Source organism: Eumetopias jubatus, unplaced genomic scaffold, assembly GCF_037043125.1.
Source record: "Eumetopias jubatus isolate StellerSeaLion01/CBP00866 unplaced genomic scaffold, mEumJub1_p1.0 scaffold_10, whole genome shotgun sequence".
In the NCBI taxonomy this organism is placed as follows: domain Eukaryota; kingdom Metazoa; phylum Chordata; class Mammalia; order Carnivora; family Otariidae; genus Eumetopias; species Eumetopias jubatus.
In genome coordinates this window covers 5,769,409-5,790,215 of record NW_028274816.1, presented here as the reverse complement: position 1 = coordinate 5,790,215, position 20,807 = coordinate 5,769,409, and positions in this window count along the sequence as shown.

Genomic DNA, 20,807 nt, shown 5'->3' with positions numbered 1-20,807 from the left:
GCCCTGCTTACACATAGGCCAAGCTCATTCCCAGATTGTCAAAGAATGTCCTAAGGACAAAAAGTGGAAAGCCATGCCCTGCACAGAGAAGCTGGCAATAGGCCTATACAAAACATAACACTCACTAATAAAAGAATTTACTAGCTATAGAAGTACTATATATGAGAGATTTTAAGTCTAGTGGTAGGAAGAAACCAGAAAGAAAGCTACACAAAGGAGGCTAGCTCTGAGCAAAGTTTTGAAGGATGAATAGGAGTTCACTACATCAGTAAGGTTGAAGGCTCAACCTGGAGACAAGTCTGCCTAGTGTGCTTGGAGTGCTACAAGCATTTTGGTATTTCTTGTGCATAAAGATCAGGAAGAGAGAAACCAAAGACAGACCTGTGAGGAAGGCAGGAGTTAGATCTACTCTAATACCATTCCAAAAATTTGCATTTTTGCCCAAAGGGTTTCCTTAATTTTATTTTTTAAAATATCATATGGTAAAATTGACTTTTTCTTTTGTTGTACAGTCCTATGAATTTTAACACGCATAGAAATTTATGTTACCACCACTATAATCTAAGATACAAAATAGTTCCATGACTTCAAAAACCTCCCTTAGTAGTCAGATCCTCCCTCTACTTCTTACGCCTGGCAATCACGTATCTGTTCTCCGTATATTTTTGTCTTTCTGCAAATAAACGGAATCATATCATATGTAAACTTTGAGACTGGCTTTTTTCACTCAACCAAATACATTTAAGACCCATGCAAGTAGTTTTTCCTATATCAATAGTTGATACTTTGTTATTGCTGGGTAGTATTCCATCATATAGATGTTTATCTACTTACCTGTTGAGGGTTATTTGGGTCATTTCTAGTTTGGGGCAATTATGTATAGAGCCACTATAAACATTTGTGCACAGGGGTTTGTATGAACACAAATTTTTATTTCTCTAGGAAAAATACCTACAAGTGGGATCACTGTGTCATATCTTAAGTTCATGTTCAACTTTTTGAGACACTCCTAAAAGTTTCTTTCCAAAATTGTTGTGCCATTTTGCATTCTCACCAATAACATATAAGAATTCTAGTTGCTCCACATCCCCATCAGCTCTCGAATGTGTTTTTTATGTCAGCCATTCTAATAGGTGTGTAGCAATTTGCCCAAGAGGTTTTAAGCAAAAGGAAGACACGATCAAATCAGGGAGAAAAAGTAAAAGCAAGGAAACCATTTAGGATAACGATGTAGTAATACAGACAAGAGACACTGGTGGCCTGGAGAGGGTGATGGCAATAAGGATGAAATGTAGGGGAGAAATACTCTGGAGAAAAATCAATAGGCCTTGGGGTGGCAGAAAAGTCTAGGATGACTCATCAAGACCCCAAAGTCTCACACAGAGAGGAAGTCGGAATTCCACTGTGAAGGGCTGGGGTGGGTCAGTGGGGAGTAGAGCAGCCTCCCTTCCCCACTGGGGAGAAGCCCCATGCAGATGATTGCACCAAAGAGCTTGGTTCCATTTATGCAGGAAAATTTACATCTCGCTCTGTGGGGGAAGACGTGTCTATCTGCCAGGCTGTGTTGGCAGAATTATAAACCCGCCAACAGCCTACATTCTGGGAGTGACCTATGCCAGTTGTAAACACAAATGCATATGTCCTGATAGTGAATCAGATGAAGAGTTCCAAATATGGAGCAGTAGGGAAGCAGAAAACCTTACCAAACATCCAAATGCTGCCTCCTCCTTGGGGGTAAATTAACTTCTTTTGTCTAAATTAATGATGAGTTTGGAGAGTTGTCTTTTGTTGGTTCCAGTTGTTCTTAGAACTCTGGGTAAAGTGATCAGTTTTGAAGCCCCAGATAAAATAATGAATACCAGGAAATGAGAATGCTAATTAAAAGCTGTCACTTTGACATCATATTTGAGGCTTGCATTTAGTATGGTCTTGGGTAGGCTGTGTGCCAAGGCACTGGCTTCTCCAAAAAAAACCTTTGAAGAAGATACTGTAAGTTTTCCCCCTGAAAAAGGGATTAGAGTATATCCTGAGCATCCCAGTGACAGCTCCCAAGTTCCTGAGGCTGGGGAAGAACCAGCTGCCACTGTGGGGAATCCTGCAGAGTTCTCCGGTAGTTTCCCTTCTTCTCATCTCTATAGCATCCACCTTCCCTGAGGGCCCCAAGTACTGATAGAATTCTATTAAAATAAGAGGGACAATAAATGGAGGAAAACAGAAGAAAAGGGGCAGAGGGAGAAATAGGGAAAGAGAGAAGAAAAAGGAGAAAGTGAGGGATGGTGGAGGAGAAATCTGAAATGAAGGAAGAGGTCAGATAGGAAAGAAAGTTCTGCTTCAGACTTCCCCCAACCTGTCCCTTGGATCAAAAGAAAACTCGTGGATCCAATACACCAGGTCTCATGGATGACTACTTGTTCCATGCTTACAGAGTCAGCCTTGGGTCCTGCACACACCAAAAAGCCTGAAATGGTGAAAAAGCCTTGAACCTGGGGACAGAAGACCTGAATTCAAGGCCCAAGTCCACTCCCTGCTGGCTTTGCAACTGGACTAGTTACCATACTTTTGTGAATGCTATGTAGCTTTAAAAAAAATTAAAGGAGGGAGATGGATAATAATATTGTCTTCCAGGAATGTCATCCAGCAAAATTCTTATACTTAAAAGGCGGGGCAGATATCTACTCTAGACTCTTTGGATGTGCATTCACAAGCATCTTTCGTGAGCTCCCACTATGAATCAGGCCCATGCTTAGTGCTGAAACCAGCCAGGAGCTGCTGGTCTTTTCTGACTTTGAGTTTGAAAAGACAAAAACGAAAGCTTTCCTGACAAGTGCTGCTGGACTCCAGGAATTGAAGAACATCCCAGCAAAGGTTAATTGGTTAAATTTATTAGCCACTAGAAGAGGAATTTCCACTTGGCAATTAAGTCTGCAAATATTGTAAAACCTTGTAGAGTGTATTTCTCCAAATTGATGTGTTCATTTTCATGTAATAATCAATTAGTGGGTGTTTCAGTTGCTTAATTAGCTCTGCATGTAAATTAATCTCTTCATATTGAAATTGCAAACCCAGTCTTGTAATGTTGGCCTGTTTCTGAGATAAATCAAATTACTGCATCCCCAGCAAAGAGTCTTGGTTTTCAGAGTCACCAAAAGCCAGCAGGTTCCTTTTGCTGCCTGAGCATCAGGGCTTAGGGAGGATTTGGAGTATAATAGTCAGGCTAATTATATTTACCCATAAAGAGGACTCTGTGTCAGTTCTTATTTCTGCTCTTAGGCAAAGCTGCCTGTTGAATGATTAAAGTCTCTGAGCCATTTAGGTCTTATGCTTGGGTCTCAATATCACTGAGGAATCAAAGGTTTCTATTCCCCAGACAGAGGTGAGAGGTGAATTCCATTCCCTGTTCCATTAAGGAGACTGGGAAGTGAAAGGAAGGATAAATTCATGACCAGTGTTGACTCCTCAATCCAAGAAAATGCCAACTCCACCAAGAAGCCTCCCTTGACTACACTTACCTGCAGTGACCTCTCCTTTCCCCAAATTCCTCTAAGAAGGCTGTATCCTAGCTCTCACCTGTCACACACTGTGGTGTAGGCTTATGGCATAGACACAAACAGGCCTGAGTCTAAATCCTAACGCTGCTATTTATTAGCTGTGTGACTTTAGACAATCCAAGTACTCTCCTCACATGTAAAGTGAAAGTAATAATATTCCACCTCCTATTATAGCCCAAGTGAGACTCAAATGAGAACAGTGATCTGTTCTCTGACAAATAGTAAAGCACTTTGTACACAGTATGCAAGTGTGGATTATTTCATGTTTCATGTTGTTTTCTTGCATCTTGAAAAAGTAGGGGCCGAATGATTGCTTCCCTCTTAGGTCTCAAACAGTGCCCACCCCAGGCTGGCTTGCAGCACAGCTGAGTGCTCAGCGGGGCAGAGGGATATAGGACACCTGGCCTTGGCCAGCCTTCCTTGGAATTCGGCTGCCTGGTCCCTGAACTCCTGTTTGGTTTGGTTCCCTATATTTTGAGAAATGTGAGAGAAATAAAATCCCACCTCCAGAGCATTCAGATTCTTGGGGCTGTGTAGACAGGCAAAGGAGGCCTGGGTCACCCATATAATCAGAACCTACCTGCCTCTATCATTACCTTGTAAACATGGACAAAGAAACCAAGAAATGGAAACCTCGCCTTCTCCACACAGCTCAGCCAGTAGAAGATCCACTTTGGGACCAGAACCATCTTACTTGTTACCCCCAGGGTCCAGTCCCCAGAGGCACATCCAGAAGGCCCATGGACTCTGTACTGAGCCTCCCCATGATGTTGGGGAGCATCCAGGAGTCCTATACAGATCTGTGGTGATCAATGTCCCCAAGCAGGCATGGTCTAACATCCACCAACAGAACTCTGCCCTTGGATTAGGGTTATGGGGGAGAGATCTGTCACCATGGGGGGAAGGAGAGCTCCCTGAGGCAACAACCCCTTCTGGCCCAGAACCCTCAGCACAGCTCTGAACACATAGTAAATGCTCAGTAAAAACTTACAAGAAGGGGTTGGGAGGAGCACAAATAATGGAGTAAGTGAACCCATGAGTATGTAGGAATAAGGAAATAAGTAAATGAATGAATGGACAGAAATGAAAGAATGAAGAAAGAAGTGGATTCTAATGAACAAATGAATGAAGGAGCGATTCCAGTGAAGAACGGAGAGCCCAGACTTCCTGTCCATGTCCACCCTCTAGAAAACATTCTCCCTTGCCTCCTGGGTTCGAGAGCCACACATTTTTCCTCATATCTAGGAATCCCCCTCATCCTTAAGGGCTCGGGATGTTTTTTTCAAGTCATTGAGAAATTCATTTTCACACTTCGTTATCTGCTGCCTGAGAGCACAGAGTGTTTCTGCAGCCAACAGTTATAATGTCTAGAATTTTCATTCAGAACCAAGCAACCCTCACCTGCCAGCACAACGGTGTGAACAGAACTTCCCCAAGGGACTACAAGTTCCAGAAACACCACCCAGAGCCTCTGGGAATGCTCTGATGACCCAAAGCAATATTTATTTGGGACAGGTAACTGAGAGCTGAAGATTTCCCAGCAAAACATGGGGGAATAAACACTCTTTCTCCCCAAGTTCCAATTTCTCTCCCCAACCTTGGAAGTGAGGCCTCCCTGGCTCCATGTTCCCAAAGCCTGGTGCTGTACGGTGGTGCTCAGCTGTCTATACTGACTCCCAGGAGGGAAATGTTAAGGAGCTGCTGATGAAGGACCCAGAGCAGCCACCCACATAAGCTACCCAGGTTTTCTGCAGAAACACTGAACAATTAAAATTGGTTTCTTTAATATCCTTCTCTGTCCTGTTCAAGGATGGGACGCCCACCCTGGTCTCCTTTCTAGCTGCTAACTAACCCGTTTACCACCTCCTTCCTGCAACACACACAACCCTGCCAAATGCAAACAAGATTCACTGTTCTCTGACCCACAGTTTTCTCTCTCTCTCCTCTCTCCCTTCTCTGTTATAAATCCTATTTTCCTGGCAAGAGTCCACCGACTATTTTCCCTTATTAGGTTGACCAACCATCTCATTCTGCCCAAACCTGAGGGGGTCCCTAGGAGGCTAGACTTTCAGTTTTATAAAATGAGGCAGTCTTGGACAAACTAGGACAAGTGAGTCACCTTATCACTTGCATGTGTGCAAAATAGCTGTCTCTCACTTCTTCCCTGAAATCACTTGACAGGTGATACCCTTGAAACACGTACACTAAGCACTCAATAAATACTAGCTATGATGGTCATTTTTGTTGTTATACTCAGGTGTTCATGAACAATGTTACCCCCACCCCAGTGATGTTCCTTCCACCCTCCTGTGCCCGCAACTCAACAGTGTGGCACAGAGAATGTTTGTGGTGAGTCCAATGGTATCATTTTAATTTGACAAAATTCACTGCGTTCCCAGTGAAGGAGATTCAACTATAAACTCTGGATATCCTGGCTCTGTCCACATGAGGCTCATGGCTGAGTGTGAGAGAGGAGCACTGAGTAAATGAACACCAGAGTTGATACATACTTGCAGATTGTGGTAAGAGTGAAAAGGAGATACATAGGTGCTATGAGAAAGCTAAATAGGGGAGCCCTAATTTCAACTGGGAATCCAGCCAGGACTTTCTGAGAAAGTCACGATTAAATTAAGACTAAAAGGGCAGTGGGCAGGTAGTCGGAAGAGGTGAAGGGCCCTTGAGAGTCATAAGCAAGCATCCCTGCAAATTTTTTTTAACATTTTTTTAATTTTTTATTGTTATGTTAATCACCATATCCCTGCAAATTTTGATTGTTCCTTGAGTTCTGATGATTAATGAACCAGAAAGTCTACTTATTTAAAGGGAGCAAGTGGTGGAAATTGTAAAGGTAAAGACATTCACATAGTATACATAGTTATTGCACATTCAGCTGCTTTGTGAGAATTGTGATACATGTATCTGCCACAAAATCTAGACTGATATCAGAGCTCTTGGCCGTAGATGTTTGTCCACTTTTCTCAAAAGCTCCTGTGGGTAAAGAAAAGAGTATGAGATTCTGGGTCAGAAGCCCTGGAGTCAAGATCTCATTTTGCCTTTTGCTGACATTTATGACCTCTGGGTTTCACTCTACCTGTCTGTAAATGGGTACAATCATGATGCCTTTCCCTACCCTCAGCTGCCTCACAGGGTTTGTGTGAGGAACAAAGGAGTAAAGCCCTGGAAGAAATTGTCATTCTTAGCATCTATCTTTCCCTCCAAACTATAAGCTACTTTAGGACCCAACCACATGTCCCAAGAACATGGCAGGAGAATGGTGGATGTCTGAGAAATGATTGGTGAAGTCGCATGGTAGTGAGAGGTAGAATAACCACATGAGATCTAGATTCTGGAAAACTCATGCTGGACTCCAAGTCCTGCCCCTTTCCAGCTGTGTGACCTTAGACTGGTGACTGAAACTCTCTCTGCCTCAGTCTCCCCAGTAATGTGGCAGGGTTGATACTGTCCAAGTTCAAGGTGCAGCTGAGAAAGCCAGTGAAAGATAAAGGGGTTAGTTTAGCGTCCAGCCACAACTTTGTCACCACAACTCTTTAAAATAATTCAAGTCCTTTCCTGCCTAAGAACCTTTGCACATTCTGTTCCTTCTGCCTGGAATGTTGTTCTTCCAGCTCCTTGTATGACTGGTGCTCCCTATCCTCCAATTCTTACCTTAAATGCAATGTCCTCAGAGTAGCCTTTCCTGGCCACCCCACTTCAGTAAGGATCCTTCTGTAAATCTCTGTCCAAAAACTCCACTTGATAGTATTGCTATGTAAAACATCACCCCAAAACTTAGTGGCTTAAAACAACAAACACTCAGATTCTTGTAGCTTTTGTGGGTCAGGGATCAGGCCATGCTTGGGGGGCCCTCTGGTTCAGAGTCTCTCACAGGCTGAGATCAGGTGTGACTAAGGCTGCAGTCATCTCAAGGGTTGACTCGAGGAGGAACCAGGCTCGCTTGCAAGGCTACTGATGGGAGTTGGGCTTCACTGGCTGTTAGCCACAGACATCAGCTCCCTGACCTGTGAGCTATGGCAGGTGGCTTCTATCAGCATTCGGTCTCAGAGAGAGAGGGAGAGAGATTGGTGACGAGCACGACAGGAGTCATGGTCTTTTTATAATCTCTGAAGTGACATCACCTCACTTTGAAGTGAGTCATAGGCCTGGGCCATACTTGAGGGGAGAGCATTACAGGTCCTAATAGCCAGAAGGCAGGGTCACTGGGCTGCCTACCAGAATAACCTTATTAACACTTGACCGATTCATTATTTCCCATTTATTTCAGGCACCTCTTTAGAGTATGACACCTTCCACAAGACAGTAAGCTCCATGAGGGCAGGAATCATGTGCTCAGTGCCAGACAAATAGTAGGAGTTTAATAAATGGTCAATAAACAAATTAACAAAAGCTGGTGCTGTGCTATGGGCTGGTGGAGGACAAGACTCAGGCCCCCTCGCAGGTGTGTGAGACAGACAAGTAAACAGACAGGCACAGCAGGTGATGTCTTCGCTTTTCTGCTTTTCTAAACCTCACAAGGGACCGTGGCTCTTGCCTTGCAAAATGACTGAGAAAATTTCCCAATTTCTGCAGAAGGATTTGTTTTGCCTTCTGGGTCCCTGTCATAATTTCCGATGTTGTGCCAACTCATCCCTGTGTGTTGGGGGGCCAGCAGGGGAGACACAGACAGACAGTGGTAGGAAAAAAGTTCTACAGGGCACAATAATCCTCTGAAAGGTTTTGATGAGTCGACCGGCCAGGGGCCTGTGAGCTGGCTGTCTGCTGCCCACCGCCCTGTTTGATGAATCGTTTGCCAAAGAGCCTGGCCAGTGGGAGCTTTGACCTTGGAGAGAGAGCGATCTGTCTTCATGGAAACACACTGTCATAAGCACATGTCTCAATTTTGCTTGGGCAGGCGCTGGGGTTGTGTGACAAGAGAGCCTTGGACATGGCTAAGGAGGAAAAATGTGTGGTCCATCCAGGGGCATGGAAGCAGCTAAAATTAACCCAGAGTGACCCTGGAGAGTGGGGCTGGAAATCAGCATGTTTCCCTCCAGTGGCAGCAAGTCCCCAGCAAGGCCAGCAAAGTCACTCCTTCCTTGGGGAGCTAAAGAGCCCCTCACCTCCCATCTCCCATGACCAGGCTCTCCATTTATCACCAAAGACAAATGGGGAGGGCATCTTTGGAGGCAGTGCCTTTGGTATCTAGGTCCCTCACAGCAAAAACCACACACTGGCCCCTGCTTCATCCTGAAGGTCAAGGAGGTGATGCCCTAGGGGACAGGATGGGTGATAAATCTGGCATCTCCACAGTTACCTCTCTGAGGACCTGGCTGAGCCACTTTCCTCCATCTGCACCGACAGGTCTGGGGGAGATTTATCTGCCAGGATCTAGGGCCTGCTGCAGAAGCAGCCAACTCATGAATCTGGAGGAAAGGCATTGACTGAAGCCCAGGGTGTGCTTATTAAAGAAGAGAAAGGACAGGAAGAAGAGCTCAGAGCTCCTGCAGGGCTCCTGTTTTGAGTGACATAAGATGAAGGTATTATGGGATGGCTGGGCCGGGCTATTTTGGGATGAATTGGACAAATAGACAATGTTCATGGGGAGAAAATAAAAGCCAGAGGTGCTCTGAGAAGCTGATCATGGGCAACTGATAAAGAGGCATTTGCCAGAGAGGGAAAAGCAGGTGAGGGGCTTCTGAAGGACTGGCCCTTAAGGTAAACCATAGGGCTTTGCTATCAGAATGATGTGTTGACCTCTCCCACGACCTGCGCGGGCACCGATAGAGAAGGCAGGGGTCCAGGCCTGGTGAAGAGGGAAGGTGTCTGTCTTTCTGAGGTGGGGTCAGGGTCAGTCTGCCTGGAGGCAGAAAGCTGGACAAGATAACCTCAGAAGAGATTCTTCCAGGAAAGCTGTGCTTTAGCTCCCAATTTTGTGTGGTGTTTGTCTTTCCTTATTTTCTGTGTGTGTGTGATTCTTTGCCAGGGCCATTTTGGGGCACAAAATGTCAGGGAACCAAAGATCCAGTCCTGAGTTTTTAAAAGGATGATGTCCTGTCTATTTATTGTTGTTTTATCTTCACATTCCACAAGGTAGGGCAGACACTGCAACCCACAAGCCTGGCTTAGACCTGACTCTAGCCAGAGCTCATGACAGAGCTCAAACCAGGCCCATAAAGGTGTCCCTAGACTTAGGGGGCCCAGGGAGCTGAGAAAGAGGGAATCCCAAGACTAAGCCATCAGGATTTGTTAAGAAGACACAAAGGAGAATTGAGGAAATCCCCAAAGTCCATGTGAATGGCATAGCAATTTACCAAGTATCACCCAATGCCAACACAACCAAAGCCCCATGAGACTGACCCCTAGCAGCTTTTCTGAGTATATATGTCTGCTCCACACCACATCTTTTCTCAGTTTGATTTTACCCCCTGTGATAGTTAATTTTATGTGCACTGGATACCCAGATATTTGAGTAAACATTATTCCAGGTAAGTCTGTGAGAATATTTCCAGATGATTTTAGCAATTGAATCAGGAGATTGCATAAAGCAGGTTGCTCTCCCCAGTGTGGGTGGGTCTCTACCAATCTGTTGAGCGTCTGAACAGAAGAAAAATAGGAGGAAGAATTTGCCCTGCTTGGCCACTTGAGCATCATCTTCCTCTGCACTTGCTCCAATACTAACATCATTGGCTCCCCTGGTTCTCAGGCTTCAGGCTTGAACTAAGGTTGTACCACTGGCTTTCCTGGGCCTCCAGCTTGCAGATGGCAGATGATGGGACTTTTCAGCTTCCATAACCATGTGAGCTAATTCCTTATATTTTTAGCCTATTGGTTCTGTTTCTCTGGATAACTCTGACTAGCACACTCCCCACCCCAGGATGACATTGATCTGGTCACTTCTAGATCTGGAAAATATTTTTATTCTTTGGGTCGTGGTATTCTTATCTCCTATAAAGGTTTAAGATTAGAGTAATTTAAGATCTATGAACAGTGGTTAACCAGCTATTAATATTTCAAAAGGAAATAACACTTAGAAGACAGCCACCTCAAGAGACAGTATCATATGAATCCCACTTATAATTATAGAAAACCCCACCAGTTCTTCTTCTGCTTTCCTTTTGGCTTTGGGGAATGATGTATGCTAGTTACCCAGTTTATAAAGTTGCATACAGCCAACGTTCAAAGAATTGGAAAAAAGTAAAATATACTGACACTAAATTTTATCATCAGACAATTATAATTCCATGGGCACAGGAGAGCCAGATAATCTGATATTTCAGAAAAAGCCATCCCTCTAGATTTCTGTGTGATATTCCCAACTTTAAAATGCAGTCAACTAAAGTTGATAGGCTCAATCCTGGAAGAGGTGATTTCTCCATGAAGAAATAAAACATGACTGAGTGCCAGGTTCTGCCCATTAGCAAAAGTCTGCTCTACCTGATTTGGGGTCCTAAAGTCTTTGGGTGACTGGTGGTAGTTATAATTTTCCTGTTGTTTGGATTTTGGATTTAAAAAATTAGCATTAAAGGGTCATGGAGAGATAGTAGAAGGGGAAAGAAGGGAAGGAATAAAAAGCAACATAATCCTAGCTGAGTCCCTTCTCCTCCTATAAAGGTATGTACATGAGTCTTAGATGAGTTCTGGGATGCCATAAAAGGGCACAGTTCAAAGTGTGAAAGTTCAGTAGCAGGTAGCTTGAGATAAAGGAGCAGGGAAAACAATGAAGATTTTTCAGACTAGACCAGGGCTGCTCAGCCTCCTGACACCCCCCCAGAGACCCTCTTTGAAATGACAGTTGCTTGTTCTGCAAAGGTTCGTCTTCTACCAGCTGACCATGAGCACTTGCTGACCAGCTGAAAGAAGGGTCTCAGGTCACTCTAATCTATGTACTACACACCGATCAATAACATGGAGTTGTGCCCTCCCCCCAAACACAAATGTGTAACTCAATCAGCGATGTGAAGGTGGAGGCAAGATTTGCCCCCGAAAGCCTGCTGTGAACAGCAGAAAATGTGGGTGATTTCATTATCTGAGATTGCTTTGTCATATTTCTGCTGAACCGAAGGATAACTGAAATGAACATTAATAATTCAGCACAACAGCCAGAGCTGAAGAACCTCTGGGCCCTGCCCATCCCGGCCTTAGTCTCCTCCTGGGTTTGGCTCTAGAAACAACCTGGACCCCCACAGCCAGGAGTAGCCCCAAAGGCAGGGTCTGTGCCATTACCCAAGGTTAGTCAAATCTGAGGGGTTGTGTGACCCCCACAGGAGATGAAATCCTTATGGAGTAGAAACAGGTGGATCCCCAGACCCAACCTACGGTCAGGACCCCTAGGCAATGTCTGGGAGCTCAAGGAAAGGGGGGGGGTCTTTCCCAAACCAGAGTTTGCTTCTTTCTTTTAGTGCTGTTTCCTTCAGAGGTAGTCTTGGGTTTTCTTTTGACCCAAGGGACAGGTTGGGGGAAGTCTGGAACAGAACTTTCTTTCCTATCTGACCTCTTCCTCCATTTCAGATTTCTCCTCCACCATCCCTCACTTTCTCCTTTTTCTTCTCTCTTTCCCTATCTCTCCCTCTGCCCCTTTTCTTCTGTTTTCCTCCATTTATTGTCCCTCTTATTTTAATAGAATTCTATCATGCCAAAGCCAAAATGTCTTAGGGGCTTCTGGCACCAGGGGTAGCAAACTCAGATGCCCTCGGGGGCCAAGCAGGTTACATAAACATGTAAAGCAGTCCAGGCATCAAGTACTACCATGGACAGGTGGGCAGAGTGTGTCCCCTACCTAAATGCATGCAAGTTTTATATTTTCAAAATCCAGTGCTGGCCAAACAGAGCACATTGAGGACCTGAAGGGACCCATGAGTCCCCAGTTTGTGACCCAGTCTAGGCTGGCTCTCTTCTTTCAGAGAATGACATCAACAATTAGAGGAAGAGAAGTAGTTGGCCCAGGTCACACAGGTTGTGGGGTCTCCCAACTTCCAGGCTATGGCCCTTTCTACACCCTTCTGTGCATTTAGTCATTCACTGATTTATTTCCACATTCAGCACTGACTCATTTTTGCCCCAGCCACCAAGGACACAGATGAACCAGCATACCATGCCCCCCCGACCCGCCAAGGACCATTGGTTTGACTGTCGGAGATCAGATGGTGGTGTTCGGTGTGACCAGGGCTGAACAGGTCACAGGCCATCTGCCCATATCCCAGAGGCACCAAAAAGACTCCTTCTCAGGCCTTCTGAGATATCCTTCCTTCTGACCTTGGACTGTCACCTGGAAACCCCAGGTTCTTCTATACTGGATAACTAGCTGAAGCAGATGTCACCATCAAAATGTCCACCTGTTAACTCACCTTGAGCAGACTGCGAATGGCCTTGGCATCTGATTAGCCAGGCTGCCCCCCCCCCTTCCTCTCCATCCAGGAGCAGAATCAGATGAATCCCTCTGGCTTACCTACTACCCTCTAGAATAGGGTCTCAGACACCCACAAGCTCACTGTTGGAATGAAAATCATGGTGTGCCCTCAACAAAGCAGAAACAAACTTGAGTCCAGGCTAGAAGGCCTACAGACCAGGTCTTTATTTCTCAGGAGTCTCTAAGCTTCCAGACATGTGTTTGTCCTGCATGGGCCACAGGCACTTAGAAAACATAGTACCTCACTCACTCACTCACTCACTCAGACATTCACTTGACAAGTATTGGCCAAGGACCTGTTATGTTCTGGGCCTAGAAATGTGTGAGATACAGACTCTGCTTCAAACAGCCACCATCCTCATAGGGACATGGCAGCCATCACCATTCTTTCTGGGGACCAGAATGAGAAGACCATGGTCCGTAAAGCCTGGAGTCTTCTATGCTTCCTGTCTCCCTGCTTTGGGTTTCCCTTGACCTCTGGCCTCCTTTTCCAATTTTGACAACTCCATTTCAAAGTCTTAAAGAGCCTCTTGGTCCTCTTCAAATTCTCATCCTGTAGCTCTCACCAGAAACCCCGGAGGAATATCAGGCTGCTAGTCCTAATTCATAGATGAGGGAACTGAAGTCCGGAAAAGAGAAATGATCCACTCAAGTCACAGGGTTAAGTGGCTGCATGCGGATGAGGTCTTACTTTCTCCCAATATCTGTGGAGAATGAAAGGTAGATATTCTGGAAGATGGTGCAACGAGGGACACAGTTACACCCTCATCTCTGTGAAAAAGCTGTGACTTTGAGACAAAGGTCGCCTCTGGTCGTGGGGCCTGTATTCTATTGTCAGAGCCTCAGAGATGGGCAAGCATTTCAGGGGGACATCTGTTAAAGCCATAATAATCCCCACATTTATGAGTCTTTACTCATTACTTAGTATTTACTAAGTACTCTGTCCTGAGTTCTAAGAGATTTACATTTAATTTTTACAATGACCATATGGTCATAGGTATGATTTTTACCCTATCTTGTAATTCAGAAACTGAAATACTAAGAAGTTGTCTAACTCAGCTCACAGAGGGAGATGCATGACTGAAGCAGGGAATGTGGCTCCAAAGACCATGCTCCTAACTGCTCTGGCACATGGCTTGGCCCAAGCACACCTTCCCACTTTGAAGAAAGAGGAGTATTGATTGATGAGGAAAAGGGGGAGATGTCATGGATTGGTAATTGCCAAACAAATAACTGGGGAGTATTCAAATCCCTGTCAGCATGAAAACCCAAGAAGGCAGATCATGTTTGCCTCTGCCCAACATCACAGCTGGACACTGGTCCAGTCAGAGAGGCCTTTGTCAGAAGAGAAAAACAAAGAAAAAGAGATTCCATGTACCTCAATGAAGTGGTACTCTTTCAGCAAACCTCAAAAACAAGTTCCAGAAACCCCCATAAGCTCTTCCTGTCATATTCCATGGGCTGCCCAACCTGCCACCTTCATGCCTCACCATCAGAGATGTACTGAGGTTAAGGTGCCTATCGACATGTACTCTCCCTCAGGACAGGTAGCCCACTCAATCTTTGTCAGTTGTACAAGTTCTCTATTGCTGTATAATAAATTACCACAAATCTAGTGGCTTTAAAAAAAAGCACACATTTATTATCTCTCCTGTTCTATGGGTCAGGAATCTGGACACAGCTTAGCTGGGTCCTCTGTTCAGTATCTCACAAGGCTGCAATCAAGGTGTTAGCCAGGAGTGGGGTCTCATCTGAAAAAGCTCATCTGGGGAAGGATCCACTTCCAAACTCAACTGGTTATTATCAGGCTTAGGTTCTTTGTGGGTTATTGGACTGGGGCTTCTATTTGCTGTTGAGTATTATCCAGAACCTTTCTCAGTTCCTTGTCATATGGGCTTCTCCAACATGACTTTCTGTTTCACCAAAACGTATAAGCTGAGAAGGCAATAGAGAGAGTCTGCTAGTAAGACAGAAGTTACAGTAATCTTTTCTAATCTAATCATGGAAGTGGCATCCCCTCAACTTTGGTCCTATTGGTTAGAAGCAAGTTACTCCAGGGAGCAGGATTACACAGGTTGTGAATACTGGCAGACAAGGAACATTGAAGCCATCTTAAGAGCTACTTACTACATAAGTCATTACTACATTAGTATGAATTCATTTATTAGCTCTTTACAGGAAAATGGTTAGATGATAGCAAAGGGATTTTTTAGGAAAGGAGGAAGGAGGAACAATTTTGGGGTCTGGGCTCTGCCCTGGAGGGTAGGCTTGGTGAGCAAGCTGTGAGCAAGCCAATAAACCAAATGTGGGCTTCCCAGAGACTTGCTTCCATATTTGTAGATAGGTAGGGGCAGAAAGAACTGGGCCAGTCCATGTGGTTTTTCTCCATTTGTCTCCATACCATGGCTTTGGCACTAAGTCAGGAACTGAATATCCCATGGTGGTAAGACTGGCACTAAGCCTTCATTGTCCCATTGTTCGAGTCACTAGAGCATTCACCCTCTCCCTCTGTGGCCTAAAGGACACCCCAACTCTGGCTTGTGCCACAAATTTTGAGCTATTCTGTGGGTCTGCTACTGAAATCCCAGGCCCAACACTGCAGGGATTAGCCTTGTTGCTTGCATTTTCAACATCGTGGTTCCCTGTATTTCCAAAGCCATGACATTCTCCCTGAAGAGGTTATATAAAGGAACACTCACTTTATTAAAAGACCTCTGATGGAAACACATCATTATCTAAGATTAGTTTAACAAAGGCTTAATAAAGACAACAATGAGAAGATAGTAACTCATTTGGCTCATGTTTTAGAACCTGACAGATCTGAGAGAGGTAGGGTTTTTTTCAACAACAGTGATGGATCAAATCTGTCTGCATTAGAAATTAGCTAATGTGCTGATGCCCCAGAAATCTTGTGCTGAAGCTGAGAAGACATTGAACCTGTCTTAATGCATGAACCACCTCCCCACTCGCAAAGCTCACCACCACCCAAGCCAGACCCTTTCAGAGGCTGAGACATGTTGCACAAGAAGCAAGGAGTCTATTTCATTCCCCTTACATAGCGACTTACCATTCTCATCCATTTATTTTAAGCAAATTATTCAGCCAAGTTGACAAGCATGAAAAAAACATGACCTACCCTGGGCTTTTCAAAAGAGATTTTCTCCTAAATATGATTCATTGTGCTCTGATCTCTCACTGTATTTTTATCAAATGTTCCATGCCAGCTCTTAAAAGGACACTGTCAACTCTGCTGGTTGTGGCTGATTTCTTTGACTCTGTTGTCAGATGAATCCCTTATCAACTTGCAATAGAAAATTCCACCTTCCAGAAGCTTTGGGAGGTGCCCAAAGGAGCCTCTGCAAGTCTGGAGACAGACCATAAAAACATTCAGTCACAAACATGTATAAAGTAACCATGATATGCCAGGCTCCATTCTAAGCGCCGTGGTACCAACCATTAAAAGGGCATTTATTGTCCCCAATCTCCTGGGGGTTTCCCTCTAGAAAAGGAGACAGCCTGTAAATAAATAAAAAATTAAATGAGTAAAATAATGTTGGACATTGATGAGTGCTATGAAGAAAATAAAACAGTGATATCACACAGAGTGACTAGGTAGAGGGGATTAGGAATGCAGAGTCTTCCTGGGGAAGCATTATTTGAGTGGAATTCTGAGTCAAGAGGGTGAGCCAAACAAGGCTCTAGGGAAATAGCATTTCAGTAGGGAGAACAGTGGCTCTCCGTCTCCTCTGTTGTGGACGCCACCAATCAAGCTGGTCAAGTTTCTGCCATTATAGATTGTGTGACGGGAAGGCTACCTCTTCCCATGGCCAGAGAAGAGAGGAAAGATCTACAAAAGAAGATCCTGGGGTGTGGGCTCTGTTGTCTCTGCAGTAAGCATCAAGGGTACTAACAGGGAACACTCTGCCTTGTTTACTATTACATTCCTGGAACTTGGTATATGGCACAAAGTAGCTACAAAGTATAGTTGGTTGAATAAGAAAATGAATGGTAAATGGGAGGAAAGGGGCTTAGAAGAAAACAACTAGCTAACCAAAAGGTCATAATTAATGATCCTTAGTATGCAGGGCAGAGGGACATCTTGTTATACCTTGCTTCTTGATAATAATTATTAACTATCATTCATTAAGCACTTATGATACTCAATGCATTCATTGAGCACTATGATAAGCAATTTATATGTTTTAACTCTTTTAATCCTCCCCAGACTCTTTGAGAAAGGTATTGTTTCCTTGTTACACACAAAGACATTGAATCACACTGATCCACCACAAATCCACTTCACTTGTAAGTAGATATGGGAAATGATAGAGGATGAAAGCTGGGAAATCTCATGACAATCCTGTATCCCACTTGTACATGACTCCATCATACCAGTAGAGAACACTTAGGAGAATTTGCTTCCAATGGCTTCTGATATTTATAGCCCTGGGTGATGATTCCGTGACTTTTTCAGGTTCTTCGCCCTTCCTTTATTTATCCATTCATTCAAATATGTTTTTTGAGTGTCTACTATGGGCCAAGCACTGTACTGGAGATATATATCAGTAAACAAAGCAGATAAAAGACTCTAGAACTGTTGGCCTCCCACCAAGAGGTCGTCCTTGGCATGTGGGACAAGAAGAATATAGCAGAGAGACTAGCAAAACAATAATTCATGTCTGTTTTCTGCTCACTCCCTACTTCCACAGTCTAGCCATTTCTAGAACATATGGCAATCTGCCAACTAGTAGAACATGGCACAGAGACAAGTGGGTAAGAAGAAATAGCAGTGAGGAGCACTGAAGACAAATATAATACAAAAAGCAAAGTCTTAGCACCAGGGCTGGCCCCCCCTTTGTCCATTGGAAGTAGGATGCTAGAGCAGTCAATCTCTGTGGCCAAACTTCATGGCTAGACTCTACAGCTGGTTTTCAGAACAGTTCAGATTCAAAGCACCCCTACCGCCTTCGCAACAATGCCAACCCAAAGCATTCTTTTGTTCCATCCTTCCAGTACTTTCCATCACTTTTGGTTCCAGCGCACTTCCTGGGCCACCCATCAGCCTTTCCTCTCCCAACTTGTGTCATCTCCGTGTTGCCATCAGATGCCTATCTTTTGGATCATAATAGCAGGAAAAGGAGGGCTTCTTGCCTATAGGGCAGAGGAAGAAAAGTGTTACCTGACAAAGATCAGCTCTTGGAAATAGAGGCAGAGCACATGGGGCTGGAACAAAGTGGCCAGTAGCTTTCTCTTTAGGCATTTCTCCAATTCTTGGGTAAGCTTTTCTTCTTGGAAACCAGGTAAAATTCCTTGCTTTATGCTGAGCCAAAGGCACAGTGTTTATGCTCATTGTGCTAGGTGTGTGCCCTTTCACAGAGGACCTCACACCTACCTCTGGGAAAGAAAAACACTGCCACTTACCAGTTTTTCCCATCAGTTTTTATGCTGTCTCAACTCCCCTGGTCTTTAATCCTCAAACTATTCAAACACCCTGTGTCTAAATACACCCTGCACTTTAGAGTATCTAATCCTATTAACCTGTCAGCACCACCTGTTAGCTGGTTGATCTTGGATAAGTTTCTGAACCCTTCTGGGCATCATTTCTCTGTCTATAAAATGGGAATAATAGAACTTCAAGTTCTTATGAATATGTGCAAATCTCTACATAGTTCCTGGCACATTGGAGGCATGCCAGCATGATTCTCAACCCTGGGTGCTCGTTAGAATTACCCAGGGAACATTTAAAAATATTGATGTCTGACCCCCAACTCAGACCCATGAGATTGGAACCTCTCAGGGTGGGAGCCTGGGTATCAGTACTTTTTAAGACTCTCTAGGTGATTCTAATTTGCAGCTAGAAAGACAGCCACTTCACTAGATAAATGGTAGCTATTATGGTTGTTGCTGCTGCTGTTTTTAATCCACATTGTCCAAATGCAAACCTAAAGCTACAAGACCTCTAAGGAAAAAAGCACTCACTTGTATCTGAAAATGGTAGAGTGCTTGTGGTCCTCAGCCAAGCCCCTGTCATCTTTCAGCAGGAACTAGATGAACCTCAGAAGTCCATAGCCCATGGCACAGCGTCTCAGGTAAAAGGCACCTAATCAAAAATTTCAGGGATAATTGGCAAATTGGCTCTTCATAAGAGGGAAGTAATCTGAATTAAGCACTATGAGTTAGCAGGGAGAGGTGCCTGTGGCTCTGTGCTCTGGGCATATGCCACATCTGCATAAATGAGTCAGTGTCAGGGACACAGGCTCCCTCCCCCGTGACCCTGCAGCACTGCTCCACATCTGAGATCAGTGATTGAAGCATTTCAGAGAGGGGAGCCCATTTGGCAAATTTGAATTCCAAAGCCATAGCTGTTTGACCTGGAGTAAGAACCTTGGCACCCACACAAACCCAAGCAGGCAAATGTGAGCGTGAATCCTGGGAAACAAAACAGGCTCATGTTCCATTTGTGGTCAGACTGGAACAAGCTGCCCATTTTGTAACATTGCTGCCTTGTGGTAGAATTTATGACATCAATGTGTTCAAAGGCAATTTTTTTTAAAAAAAAAGGAAAGAAATTTTAAAAAGAAACAATTTCCTTTCCCTGTGTCCCTTTATCTGAATTGGAGTCACAGCTCTCATTATTTCATTAGCGGTCTCATTCCCTCGATGGCAACTGGGTTCATGAGCATTTGATTTAAGCTGCAGTTAAAAGCCCCAATCATAGAAATACATTTTCAGAAGATAATTGGGTGCATCATGCCAGCTTGTTGGCCTGTTAGTCAGCTCTAATTGTTGGCCAGTAAATTAAAAGCAAGTACAAGTAAATAGTTCATCCAAAGACACATCAAAGAGAAGGAAGTCATGTTCCCATTGATCAAGGACTCTGCCCTCTGCCCTGACCAGGACTTTTTCCTTTGCTCAGAACTACAAATCCATCACTCTGGTCTAAGAGATGTGTGGGGGTGGCAGGACATTTTCGCTGCTTTGCATTATATTATAATGGAGAGCTCTTAAGAGAATGATTTCCTGTCTTGCCTTTTTCCTTCAACACCCTGCTTCTTCTTCCTTGCCCCCCAAATGAGTTATAAGTCTTTACTTTTTCATCTTGTTCTCCGCCCTCCTCTTGTATAAGGTCATAGAAGTAGCTTGAGCTGAATAAAGGCTTTTTATTTTTATTTTTTTTCCTGAAGGAATGGCAGAATGTTCAAAATATAGACTAGGTTGCCTCTGCAGGTTAAGAGTTCCCCTTTATTGGGGAGTGGTACCTTGGGTAGTACCTTGGGCAGTAGAGAAATTTTAAGCATTGGATGGGGGTATTATAATATACCAAAGGAAGGTAACTGATCTTTACCATTCTTCTAGAAAATTTGCAACCTGGTTTTCCTTTGGGAAAGCTCCTATTCCCCTCAGCCTATAGAGGGTGGGAGTTATGGTAGCTAATACTATTTGCAAGTACTCACTCACCCCTTTCTCCATGGGAAGAGCATACGTCCCAGCCCCTATGATACTATCTTAGCCATGTGACTGACTTTGGCCAATAGAATATAAATGGTCATGACATATCACATCTGAGTGGAAGCTTCAAATTGATCATATGTGTTGGCTTGGTTTCCTGCTCTTCCCCTCTGCCTCAAAAATGATCTTATATACATAGAGGCTGTTCCTGCAGCCTGAGTGAGAAGACGCATTGTGAGGATCCCAGAAGAGCTAAGAAGAATCACAGAGCAGCTGTGGCAAACCCACAGTCACCAACATTTAACAAGAGAGGGAAATACTTAGCAAAGTCAATGAGGTGTGGTGTATCTTCTGGAGGTCTAGGAGAGAAAGAGGCAAACTTCCCCACAGGGCATGAAGCTGGTTTG